The sequence below is a fragment of the Anser brachyrhynchus genome (genome assembly GCF_964034855.1).
Source record: "Anser brachyrhynchus genome assembly, chromosome: 11".
Taxonomy (NCBI): Eukaryota; Metazoa; Chordata; class Aves; order Anseriformes; family Anatidae; genus Anser; species Anser brachyrhynchus.
In genome coordinates, this window is record NC_137706.1 from 1,584,309 (window position 1) to 1,597,590 (window position 13,282).

General features: G+C 39.3%; 1 protein-coding gene across 3 annotated transcripts in view; it reads right to left on the reverse strand.

Moving 5' to 3' along the window:
* Positions 1-13,282, reverse strand: part of LOC308200795 (uncharacterized protein) — a 392,363-nt gene that overhangs the window by 157,289 nt on the left and 221,792 nt on the right. The window lies entirely within an intron of this gene.

Sequence of the window (13,282 nt, forward strand, 5' to 3'; positions counted from 1 at the left end):
TTAATCCCAATTAGTAATGATATTTTGTCTTGATATATCATGACACTTTTGATTTATTGTGTTTCCAGGATGCAGGCAGCAAATGTTAATGATTCAGTTTGCTGGGAATTTATACTCCTGCTCATTTCCCATTTGGTGATCAGTTGCAGCTCGTCAAGACTTGGCTGCTTCAACTAATGAACTGACGGCCTCGCAGGAATAATGGTGTGTTCTGCAAGCCTCATTTTTTTTCATGCCATCTGCAAAAATGCAGGTTCCTCTCTGAAAAAACTTTCCTGGCAGCCAGAAAGGAGTGATTATGATCATATAAATGTCACTTGTAATTTGTATTTTACTTGTTTAATAGTATTACTGCTAAATGAAGGTTTCTGTAGAGAACAAAACTGATTATAGTAAATTCAGCATTTTTAGGAGAAATTCAAGAAGGGAAGCATACCTAGTTGTATTCATTTCTAAAAAAATAAATTCTAATAGAAATGATGTATTTTTACATGATGATTTATCTGCCCAGCTGGTCTAGTTTGAATTAGAACTACACAGAATGTTTCTCCAGAGGCTTATGCAGGCAGTAAACATCCCTTTTCTTACACACAATAAACGCAAAACCCATTCAAGTCTACAGCAAATGTTGTACCAAAGATGTGGGGAAGTTTTCAGTACTTATAGCAATAATTCTTATGACCGATTATTCTGTGAAATGGTTTACCTAATTGATGATTGCTGGAAAGTTTGATAAACACTTTGCAAAACCTATTAAAAGAAAGGTCACTGATTTTCATGCAGACTTCATATCACGCTATGCTTGCATTTAAGCAATGCTTAAATCAGCAGTAATGATGAAGTCTAGGCACCCACATTCCTGAAAATCTAGCTTCAGTAAAAGGAAAACCTCCAACTACATGACATGACAAAAAGTTCAGATTTTTGACTACTGTAGAAGAACTCAGTGGAGTTCTAATAAATTGCACCAGAAGAAAATCTGCTCTGAGCTCTGGAAGTAGGCTGTGCTTTTTCTTTAAGTCTTGATTGTTTATTTGTGTGTTCTATAGATTTCACCTCAAAGTATAATAGAATTAAGAGTCACTTTCCCAGCTATATTCAAGCTATTTCTATTTCATGAATAAGTAAAGAAACTACCTTCAAAATTTCAAAATTGACTTCCTTACATGTTAGCAGAACTAGATGGAAACTTTGCATGGAAGTGAATGAAAAAAATGAATATATTTTTAAAGCTCATAAAAGGAGGAATGTGAAAAATATTTGATAAGCTTTCCAGCCCCCCCCACCCCCCATTTTTTCCTTTTTCCAAAACTAATACAGCACTGCTACACTGCTATAAACATCTAATTACAAAGCACCAATCTGCACAGTCTGTATCTTAAAGCTGATTAAATAGCTTAAACTCCAGTTTATCTGCGTTAGGCTAAGCAACAGTCAGTTAGGGTTGCATAGTGTTCTTTTGGCCACACCATGATCCCTTGAAGGCAGTCTGGGATTTAAGGAAAGAGATACACTCGCCCAAGAGGATATGATCCATTCCATAAAGAAGGTGCTAGCAAAGGAAGGAAATATCAGAAGTGTAACACTTTCTAGAAAGGTACCAACAAAGCTCTACCCTGCTGCACTGACATCAAGACAGTAACAAAGTTATAAATAACAACTTCCAGTAATTTAAGCCAAGAAGCAGTCTGAGCTACTAGGATCCCCCAAGCAGATGGCCTGACACATTCAAAATTTGCATTCTTCAGAGAATATGCAGAGCTTCAGACAAAGAGTATCTACAATTATAGTGTTGCTGGGAAATTATTATTCTACTTTGCAGAGAATTTATGGGCTGAACAGAAAATATCTGATTAAGATGCACTTCATATGCCTCAGAACAGTGGCTCCCAACCTTTTCATGTAATGCTATATCTGGCAAAACCCTGGATAACAATGAGATGCCCTCCAATCAGCTGCATTCACCCTACTGAAGGTTGAGCTGCTGCAAGTCCTGCTCTCGTAACCAGGGCAAACCCTGCTGGGAGCCTCCTCCCTTCTTTCCCCCAGCAGAACTTCAGCCAAAGCCAAACGGCTGCAAACAGTACTTTTTACATTAAGACATCCTGTCTAGGTTATTCTAAACAAATGTGTTCATCCTCATCACAGGGGTTGAAAAAGTTGTACTAGTACATGTACCTGATGTGGAGGAAAAAAACAATCCCTACAATTCAGAAATATTTCCTTTGAAATTGCTGTTACAAGGCCAGTCCTTCGATCTGTATGAGCAGAAATCTTGAGAAAGGAGACCATACTATGGATGCAGACACACTATACGTAGTATGCTTATGTAGCAGTGTTAAAATCTCTGCAAAGGGACCATTGGATGGCAGTAGTTAACACATTTTGAAAATCTTATTTTTTCCATGTGCCAAAATCCAGGCTGGAGCTAGCAATATCCACCATCAATTATAGGACATTCTCTTTCAGGGCTTAACACAAGCCTTATAAGAAATTTAGATGGTTGTTTATTGCTCCTCATACCCCTCACTATTTTTTTAAATAATAGGAAAAAAAGTAGAGGAATATTTTTCTCTATTAGTATTCTAGGTTTCCATGTTTAGAAGCTAAACAAATAAAATAATCTGAAAAACAAATAAAAATAACTTTACATAACCTCAGAGGCTCCAACTCTAACAGTTTAAAAATACAAGCACAATATAGAGTTTTGTACATACTGTATCTATAAAAGATCATTCATGAAAGAAACATATATAAGTAGGCCTTTGATAAAACTTTTTTCTTGGATTGCCAGTTTAAGGAAATTAAAAACAAAATGAAAGAAATCTAGAATACAATATATCAGTTTAAAAAAGCGTATGGTATTTACTATTTAGACATCTATCCCACCCCTCAACCCAATGAGACCAATTAGCTATTTTAAACTTGCAAAGAAATATAGGATAAAGTTGTATCTGTGTAAATCCTGACCTAACTTGGAAAATAAGATGCTGCCAATAACCCTTTTTGCTCTCTGCCTTTGAAGAGAAAATTCAATTCAATTTTTAATGTAAAATGTTTAAAATGTCTTAATGGAAATAAAAACTTAGGATTGTGAAATACCTTTTAAAACAATTTCAATTAAATATCATTGTCCTTCCTTCAAGGCATTACCTTTAATTGATTTAATCTTAATTTTTTTCTTCCTGGCACAGTAATTGCCATTGATTCCAATTAATATTCAGCTGGCCTTTCTCTGTAAAGAATTACTGGCCTATTTATTTCTCTCTGATAAGACTTTCCTTTGCTGTGGCCCTCATTTGTGGTTCTGGGACCCTATATTGTGAGTGCAGGAACACTCGTGTTACAGGCCTGAGTTAGCTCAGCCACGGCAACACCTAATGCCTGGACAGGCTGACCCTGGTGTAGTGAGATGGCATGCCTAGCCTCGCTGTGCACCAGATCCATGGGGTTCTTACACAGCAGCTTTTACTTCATAAAACCCAGACCACTACAGAGCACAGCCTGAGAGCAGACAATAAGATTTGAAGGGAGGAGTTAGTCATAATATTAATTCTTGCTGTCTCTACACAGAGAAATACTGGCCTTGGAGAGGTTTTGGTGTCCAATTGGCACTCTAAGCCCTGTATCCTCTTGCCATAATGGCATATCAAACAGCCTGTTTAAAAGCATTAAGTAGCAGTGAGGGAAAGAGATGGTCCTGCACATTTTCCACTCACTCGCACTGTTGTTCAAGCATTTGCCAGGATGTGGGACACCTAGTTTCAACCTGAAGGGACTCACAACCGTGTCCCTCCAAGTGGATAGGCCATGCTCTGGCTTTTGCCTATCAGCATTCTTTTCACTGTCTCAGCTCTTCATGCTCCATCCTGGCCAGATGTCAGAAAGCCTGTAAAAAACAATGGAGTGTACTCTCCTCACCCACCCAGTTTCTTCCCCCCATGCAACAGTACTTTCATAAGTCATGTACAGGAAGATACCCCTACAACTCTTCCTAGACCTTCAGGGGGTGCCAAGACCCACAGGCCTGCTGCTCAGTGGAAACACTGCTTCTGCCTCCTGCTCATCGGTTTAAGATTTTGGCTTTCACTGCACACATGCATGCTGAATTGGTATTTTATTTAGAATTAGCCACAAATTATTACACTTCTGAAACTTGGTTGACTGGAGCATACCATCTCCAGCTGTTTCCATTTCTCTTACTGACCATAAAAGCTTGTTTATCAATAACATTTCAACATTTTTGTCCCCTATTGAACTCTTATTTATACTCCGACACCAGACTTCCTATTCAACCTGGCAGGCAGCTCTCATGCCTTGGCTATTAATTCAGGACTTACGCCACTACTATTATGGTTTCAAGACTTTCATCAGTTTCCCCATTTCAATAAAACTGAGTCAACCCTCTAGTTTTAGGTCACTCGATTGCTTTTTTGACCAAACTGCAACATAGAATTTTTATTTTTTTAATCACATTTGTTTGCACTAAGAAGCATTGATTTTCAACACTGGATTACATAGAAAAATTCATAAGTAAGCTGCATTAATTAGCTGCACTCTAATGTGTAGACTTGGGCTTTCATATAAGGTTACCCTGCAAAGCTCTTCCAAATGGCTGTTTAGAGCAAAGACATAAGCACTCCCTTGTTAGTGCAAATTATCGCTGCACTTACTGATGCCCTTCACATTTGTTCTGCCAAAGATGGGCAGAATCCACTTGTCCTCAACGCAGAGGAAGCAGAGGAGCTGAGATTATGTTAAAGGAAAAAAACTGGTGCTGAGCGGAAAGCTGAGATGAGCTCTCATATCAATAAGGCCCCATATAGAGAAGGCTGATTTGTCACCTAGTATAAATCAGGAAAATTCCAATGGTTCAAGAGAGCCACGTGTAAGAATCTGACCAAAAAACCTATATCCAGTAATCTAAGGGCTTTGTAAATGAAAGATTATAATTTTGCTAGTCAGAACACAGGTCTGCACCTCAATTATTACTTCACAGGGGTCTTGTAGCACCAGTAAAAGCATGAAATAGAAGCAGACTGACCAAAACTTGGGCCTTTGCCCTGAAAGAACAGTGACACCATTTCTGAGAAACAGTTTAAACTTGTAATAGTCTCTCAGGTTTCTAAGCTAAAATACTGGGGGAATGGTGCGAGGGCAGCCTCAGCTCAGCCTGGGTGCAACAAAGACCATGCAACTCTGAGAACAGCTGCAGTGCCAGCTCAGCTTGAACTTGAGATCTCTGTCAAGAACAAAGCTATTAAGGAGAGATGTGCATCAGGTGAGATTCACAGCATGCACTCCCAAGTAAAGTTGATAGTGACAGTGTCATCATCGTCTCCCTGATCTTAATGACAGAGATACTGCTAATGGGGGTGGGGGGGGAGGGGGGAAGAGAGAGAGAGAGAGAGAGAGAGAGACAGACTATTATCCCTATCAGGGCAAACAATTATGGTGGCTTGTATGGTGGGTATAATTTACCAGTACAAGAATGCTCTGCTAATGACCTGATACGATGTCAGTGACTGAGTTTGTCCACCTGGGGATGCTCCAGAGAGTTAATCCCATTAAAACTGATTTAACAACTTTTTTCTTTTTAATATACACTGGTGTGGATTTTCATTCAGATGTGAAACAGCATCAATTCAGATTTGCCTAATTAATTTCCACAATGAAATTAAGCCAGTTTAACTGACATTAAACTGGAGAAGCTGAAATTCAACTAAGGCAATCATAATCACATATTAACTCTGATTCATCTCCCCAAACCCTTGGTTTGACCTTCTGGGTCTCCATGAAGTCCTTGCCCTCTGCTCCAGTTAGCAGCACAGCCTGGCAGATAGCATCAGCGTGACGAGGATGCAGCACTGTTGGCAGGGACATGAAGAGCTCCCGCTGCTGGTGTTGCAGCCAAGTTGCACGGTATCAAACCACATGCCTCCAAGCACGGCAGCTCTCATGCCAGCATGCAGGGGGTGATGCTGCCTTCACGTTAATGGGAAGACTGAGGTCAAATCCCATTCCTCCATCTCTGGATGAGATAGGAAGATGGACAACTTCCTCCTTTGACGGGTCCCATAGTGGGGAGATGTGTGGCCTGGGTACCATCTAGGCAGAGATTTTGCTGCCCTACCTGCTCACTTGCAAGAACATTTCCAGCTCCTTGAGTCTGGCACATGAGGACAGGGAGAGCTGGAGCATTTCAAGAGTTGTGGATGAATTACTGGCCAGGATAAAGCGGCTTCAACCCTGCTGCTGACCAGTGGAGCATATGCTTGGAGCATATCCTGTTCACCAATTCCTCTGAAATCCCCATGCTGCTAAGTGATATGATCTTTGTCATGGCCACAAATGGCACCAAAATTCATCTTCACATGTTCCATACATTTTAATCGACTGTGAAAGAAGAAAAATTTAGCACCATAAATGAAAAAGTACCTCTTTCTTATACTCCAGCTGATTCCAGCTTATTAAGATACCTTATACAACTTCTAGCATATGTATTATATACAGAATGATGATAATGGTCACAGATAGCTAACTTTGCTTTGAATACAGGAAGACAAAGTTCCAGCATCATTATCAGATACCTAGAATATATGTCATAACCCAGGACTAGGGGTAGTAGAGCAGAACTTTGTTGTGGTAGGATCTAAACTAATAAACAGTTTCTTTACCCAAACAAATTTCAGCTTAAATCCTCATTTAAGTGGATGAGGTAATATTTCTAAAATAAACTTTAAAAATAAAATTAGGTTCTTGGTGCAACTTATAGTTTTGCCCAGATAAATCATGCAACTAACTTGGAGAACTGCTGCTGCAAATCTCACTAAACGTCTAAAAATAGGTATCTCAATACCTTCATAAATCTGGCTTCTACTCATTACTATCACTTTCTTGCTAGTAAAAACACTGATGGAAAATAGTAAATGCACTTATAACACTGTTTTGTAAATCCAGCCGGTAAAGAATCTTGCACAAATATGGAATTGGCTAAAGTAGCATTTTAACATTTATCTCAATTGCCACTGATGCCTGGAGATAGCTTGCAAAGTATAAGCAATAGTGTATCTTCCTCTGATGGTCCCAAAGCACAATAGGATTACAGGTCTGTATGTGTGAAAACCAAGAGTGAAGTTCGTTATCTGTGCTTCGAGCCACAAAACTTCAGCCACAGAAGCAAACTGGAACACTGATATGAATTGGTGGTAATGGTTAGACAGACAGATCATTTCACTTGTCTTTGAACCCCAACTGCAATGCATTCTAAGAGATTTTAGCAAAAGCTGCTATAGAAAAGCAAAGCATTATTTTATCTTATCCAAACTAAATCGCTTCTCTTGCTATGAAGTCCCTGGTTAGGGTAAGCAATACTTATCTCCACTGTTACATACTAGGACTTTGTGAAAGTAAAATTCACAGCTTCTGTCACCCAGTACACAGATTTCCCTTTCATCTTGAAGTTTCTTAAACCCCCTTTCTCGAAGCAGTCATACTACAGATTCATTTTACCTGCCTTTTCTTTCTGAGCAACAATTCTCACTCCTTCCTCAGGGCAAGCCATTGCAGCTTCATTTCTGCAGCGGCTCTGCTACATGACTTTGTCAGTGTGCCACCCTCATCTACATGGATATCACTATATCCTTACTGCTGTGATTGTGTGGAACCCATCTACTGTCAGATTTGCAAATAACAATCGTTTTGCATATTACGTAGGACACAGCAGCAGGAAATGGCAAGTACCATAAGTGAAGGAAGGAACTGCACTTCTCAACCTTTTAGAATTTCTGCAGCAAGAAGCGATGTCCAGGCTATCAGCATCACTCACATCTACAGAAACTGAAGAGGTCTGACCATATTTCATAGCTATATCATAGCTATTATTTCAGCTCAGAAATTCAGGTTGAGTGACCGAATCCAACAGGAGGAATTCTAGTCAGATGACAGGTTCATCTAGCTAGAAAATGCACCTACAGCTTGGCAGTTCACTTGTCAACCACAGAAAGACAGATCAGTAAGAAGATTCACTGCCTGTAGAGATGAACACATGCAAACATCCCCAGGGATGCTTCAGGTACCAAGAGTCATTAGGGACAGAAAAAAAAGTCCTTTCTCAGCCATGGTCTCTCATGCTCTTTTCTATCCAATGTATACAAGCTAGCTAAATTCTCCCAGAATTACACTTGCAGCAGTACTAAGGAAAAACAGAGCAGATCACCCTCTAAGGTAAAAGGAGCCAGAGAACTTCCATTTTTGTCTCATACCCCCTCAAACAGCACTCTTTCAGTTCAACTTAATCAAAATGACCAATCTTTGAGTTCATAGCCACAGAAGGGAGAAAACCACAACTTAAAAATGAGTTAGAATGAATGGAACGAACAGGAAAAAAAAAAGCAGAGCAGAGTTTGCCATATGAAGACAACCACGCATGCATTTACTTGTGTTTCATATTGCCCTCTGGAAGCTCTGACTTAAAGAGGCAACTTTGACATGAACTAGCCATCTCTGTGCCCAAGCCCACTGAAGATTAATTATACAGTGTTTTTATGGTCTCGTATAATGTATTCCCTGGAAGAGGTATATTATATTAGTCATGATTTGGGAAATTCCAGGTATTTCATAGATTATAACAGGCTGGGGTTCAGTGAAGTCTTTTTACTTTCCTTTCTGAACAGGTTTCTAATGAAGCTAACCAAGCCACGTATCTGCAGATTGTGTACCAGAAATACCCCATTTCCTAACTGATTGTTCCAGAACCTGCTGAGCCTGTGGGTGGACAACTCCTTCTAACACCTGCAATCATTTGTCTTCTGAACATCCACATCTTTGTCATTTTGATTCTTTCTCTTTGTTGTGCTATTTCTTAACAATAGGTGTAAAGTGAGCTATAAAGATACTTCTTCATAGCAGTACAAATAACGTGTTTAGGATTTTAGGTAATCTATGATATCCTAGTACAATGCAATCCTCTTTCAATATAGGTGGGTACACAGACATAGTAACAGGGTCAGAACATTGCTTTTATGAAACACATCCAACTTATTTATATGAAATAGTTTCATCCCCCCTCCCCCCCCAGCCTTCTATCTCAAAAAATAACTGATGCAAGCAAATGCGAATATGAAATAAGATGATGTGATTCTTTGAAGTCATTTCAGGAAATTGCAAGTCTTCCTGAAATGAAAAATCCTTGCAAAGTCAATCAGCCATTGCTAGGAGGTCACCAGGGAGCTGTGCTGTGTCAGCCTATTTGCTCACTGGTGCCAGGAGATGCAATAATGCACTGATAGACCAGGTTTAATCACAAGGATCTTAAAAAAGGGGAGGGGGGGGGGGGGGGCAAGAAAAAAATCCACATATACAAAACTCACAATTATTTCAGACTTGCAACAGCTTTTTTGATGTATTTTCTCATTGGAAAGTCAAGCTGAGCAATGATTCCGTGAGTCCTGTCACCTGTTCTATAGACTATTATAATATACAGCCCCAAATTATTGCATTTAATTTCTTGCTCCTGCTCCTCTTGAGATCAATAGTAAATCTGCTATTGACTTCAAGAAAACAAGATGAGGAATTAAATATGCCTTTTGTTTTATGTGTGCAGCATATTCAAACTAAGCCTACTGGTTTCTAAATTTCAGAAGTTTTCAAACATTTTACGTGCTGAGATCCAAATACAATTTGGATGAATAGGAATAGATTCACAATTTGTTTTCTTTCAGGCAAACAAAGAGCTAGATACTAATTCCATGAGAAAAGAAATACCTTTTCAAAAGCAAGAGACAGCAGCAATTAGAACAACGTGGATGTAGAGACATTCGTAAGAAAAAGGGAGAAAAGAAAATGCAATTAAACAGCATTCAAAAATCAAACAAGTTTGAATGTAGATGAATGTTCCTGTTTCCAACAACCTGGTGATGAGGAAAAAAACGTAGAAGGAAGGAAGAAAAAATTACTCAAACACATCTCCCAGCTTCTTAGCAGTTGGTCAATCTACATTCCTGGGTACTTGCAGTGTTTGGAGACCAAAAGCCTACCACTCGGGAATGCCAGCTTCATGCAGTGATTTTTCCTTCTCCAGTCACGTAATTTCTAAATGAGTTCATTAGGAAACCTGATTTGTACCCATTCCAACCATCAAGGTCTTTATGTTGATTTGGAACTAGAAAGAGCAAGATCAGTACAAATGATTTTTGAAAGATATAACTCAAGGAAAGGGCATCAAACGTTCTGAAAATTTGATTAAATTCTAATGGGAGAAGGAAGTTCTTTCCTCTGATATTTTCACAGCCTTATGTGAAACTTGGTCTTCTTGGAATATCCAGGTAGCATGTCAAGTCTTTCCAGGTATCCTCTGACTGCATTACTACAGAGAAAATAGTAAATCTCAACAAAGCAATTATCTAGTCACTGCTTTAGGAGAAGTTATCCTAATTTCAGAGGAACACTGTTTCATGGAAGTTGTCGTTCATTTCCACTCTGATAGATCTCCTACAGAAGTTATTAAATACATAAATTCTGTATATTATAATCACTTTGACCCCGTGATACCTTTTCCTTCACTAGATTTAAAATAATGTGCAGGAACTTTATGAACAATGGTTCCTTGAAGCAAACTGAATTTGCAATCGCGTTAGAAATTTAAAAAAAATCAAAGTTATCCAATTCAGGGGAAAAAAAGGCATAGGTGATTTAGGCAGTTGTCAAATACCACACATCATTTAAAAATAAGCAAATAAACCCACTAGTGTATATATGCACCACGTGAAAGGAGTGGAGCCTGGAGCACAGCCTAGAAACCATTAACAGTTTTTACAAGCAGTATTTTTCATTCCGTGGTCCATCCCTTGATTAGAAAGGTCTCTTTACACCTGGAAGATGAGACTGACTTTTCATGCTCTATTCCACTTCTGAGATCTTTTGTTATTATCTTACCAAAAAAAATATCATCTGTGCACTGACTTTGAAGCTTGCAAATAAAGATGACTGTCACCTGTGAAACATTAAACTCTCAGCTGCTTCACATGGTTGCAAAGGAGTAGGCAGGTGGCTGTGATAGGTCTGAAACAGAAGGTGTCAAGAACACTGGAATGCATAGTGCCATGCTTGACAGAGGGCAGCAGGAGATATCTAAGGTGTCCAGATTCTGGAAGAATTAGTTGTACCTTCTTGTTATCTGCTGAACTTTGGAAATATCACTGAACACAGAAAATCCAGCGAAGACAAGAGACCCCCCACTATTTTACTTCAGCTGAGACAGAAGTAAGAACATGTTATTTAATGAAAAATACTTGAAATGTTATACCTGTGGCTGTGGTGTGGGGAGAGTGCGAGGGAAGGACAAAGCAAATGTTAATTGCAAGAGATTGTAACTGAACTTTATCTTTCGCTAAAATCTTAAAGTGAGTCAAAGTTTTCTGACATGGTCCCTATACACACACCAAGCAGCTTGATCCTCAGCTCACGCAGAGGAGGATCACTGGCACTGCAACATTTGCTTCTCATAAGGAGCTAGACTAGTTGCAGTGCATTTACAGAAAGACAGTGAGAAAATTAGAGATTGAAAACAAAAAATCACACCCAGGTGATAGGAGAGAGGAATGCTAGTGCTGCCTCCCTTTGAGTGGAATGTATTTTTCAAACAGACTTGGCTGAGTTTAGAGGTCCACTGAAGTTATAGCCTCAGCTGTGGCATAGTGTGAGAGCACTCCTCTTATTCCTGAACCCACTCACCCAGTGAATGCAAAGTTGGACTTAAGAGATGAGTAGTGCAAGTTGCAGGCATTTCAGCTGAGGTGAGAGCAACTGAGTAAACCCAACCCTCGGGATATGAGACTGCATACCTTGGGGGGTTGCCTGAAATCCCGCTTTAGTGCAAGTGCTCATACAGTCATTCATTGGAGGTATAATTTTACATCTAAATTTAATATTCTTACTGAAGTGATATTTTACACTTCTAAAGTGATTTTTCCTAATCTCTCTGGAGGGAGGATAATGAAAAAAAGTCAGCAACAATTGCAGTTTTTTTTACTTTTTTTAAAAAAAACAGCAAGGGACAACAACAAGAAAACACAGCCTACACAACTTAAACTTATCACCTTCGGAAATCAATTGAGATTCGAAGCTATAAAAAAGGAGAAAAAAATATCCTGAAATCTTTCATGATAAAGTTTTTCATTCCCTACAAGACCGATCCATTTTAAACCTGCTGATGATTTGAGGAAGGGCTGGTGTCATGGTTAGCTGGGGTTATAGCTTTGGCTGCCCAGAAGAGACCTGGAAAAAAAACTGTTTAGTGCAAAACAGATTAGCAATGTGCAAGTAGGATGCAGAAAGAGTGAATAAAACTTTCAAATTAAGAAAAGATTTGACACTCAGCTTGAATCTGCTACTGCAAACATCCCCCATGCCTTTCCCTTGGGAGATTCCACTAGGGAGGGCGTCATTTTTAATTTCTTCAGCCAAATCCCGTTACTCAGCAGTTATCATGTTTTGAGCCCTCCCCAGGAGATGGGGGAACAGGCATTTCACACTATTGGTGCAATCCATTTCTGGGCAGACTTGCCAGCCACTGTGGTTTCTGGGATTCATGCCAGCAGGGATAAGTCTGCTTGTCAGTATAAATCCTGTGTATACATAGGCCATAAACTTGTGCCAGATTTATTTATTTATTTATTTTGGTTTGCCCTTCCATTCCAATTCAGCGAAGTTCTTCCATTAGCTAGAATTTTTTACTTTTTACATTGAATTGCCCTTGGAAACCACAAGGGTTTATAACTTCAGGGAAAGAGGAAGAAAAATACAGTGTATTAGAACTAGTTTTGCAGACTCTGAACTTCAACAAGGGTTCAGGTGGTTTGAAAAAAAACCCAAACTCCACAGGAATCCCTCAGTCCTACTCAGAGTGCATACCTGGCAGATGTTACCCTCACCTGGTGCAATTTTTCTTTCCTAAATTTTTCCAGAGAACCAGAGTCAGGATTTTTTTTGGTGCCAAAAGCTGGGTTTTGTACTTGCCACCCACACAGAAGAATCTGTTTGCATATGGTATTTACACCACTTTTGTGTGACATATGTTTGTGTGTCTGACTCCCAGAATGGGAAGTCTCAGGCAATGGGTAGGAGGAACAGCAGGCCAAAGCCTTCTGCTTTTTGAGTGGAAGAGTTATGAAGCTCCAAATGCTTTCATTTTTGTTTTTCTGAAGAAAAGGATAAACAAGGGTAAAGTGCAAAGAGGGAAGAGGCAGTGGTGAGTAGGATTTCATATCTATTGTGCGCATAC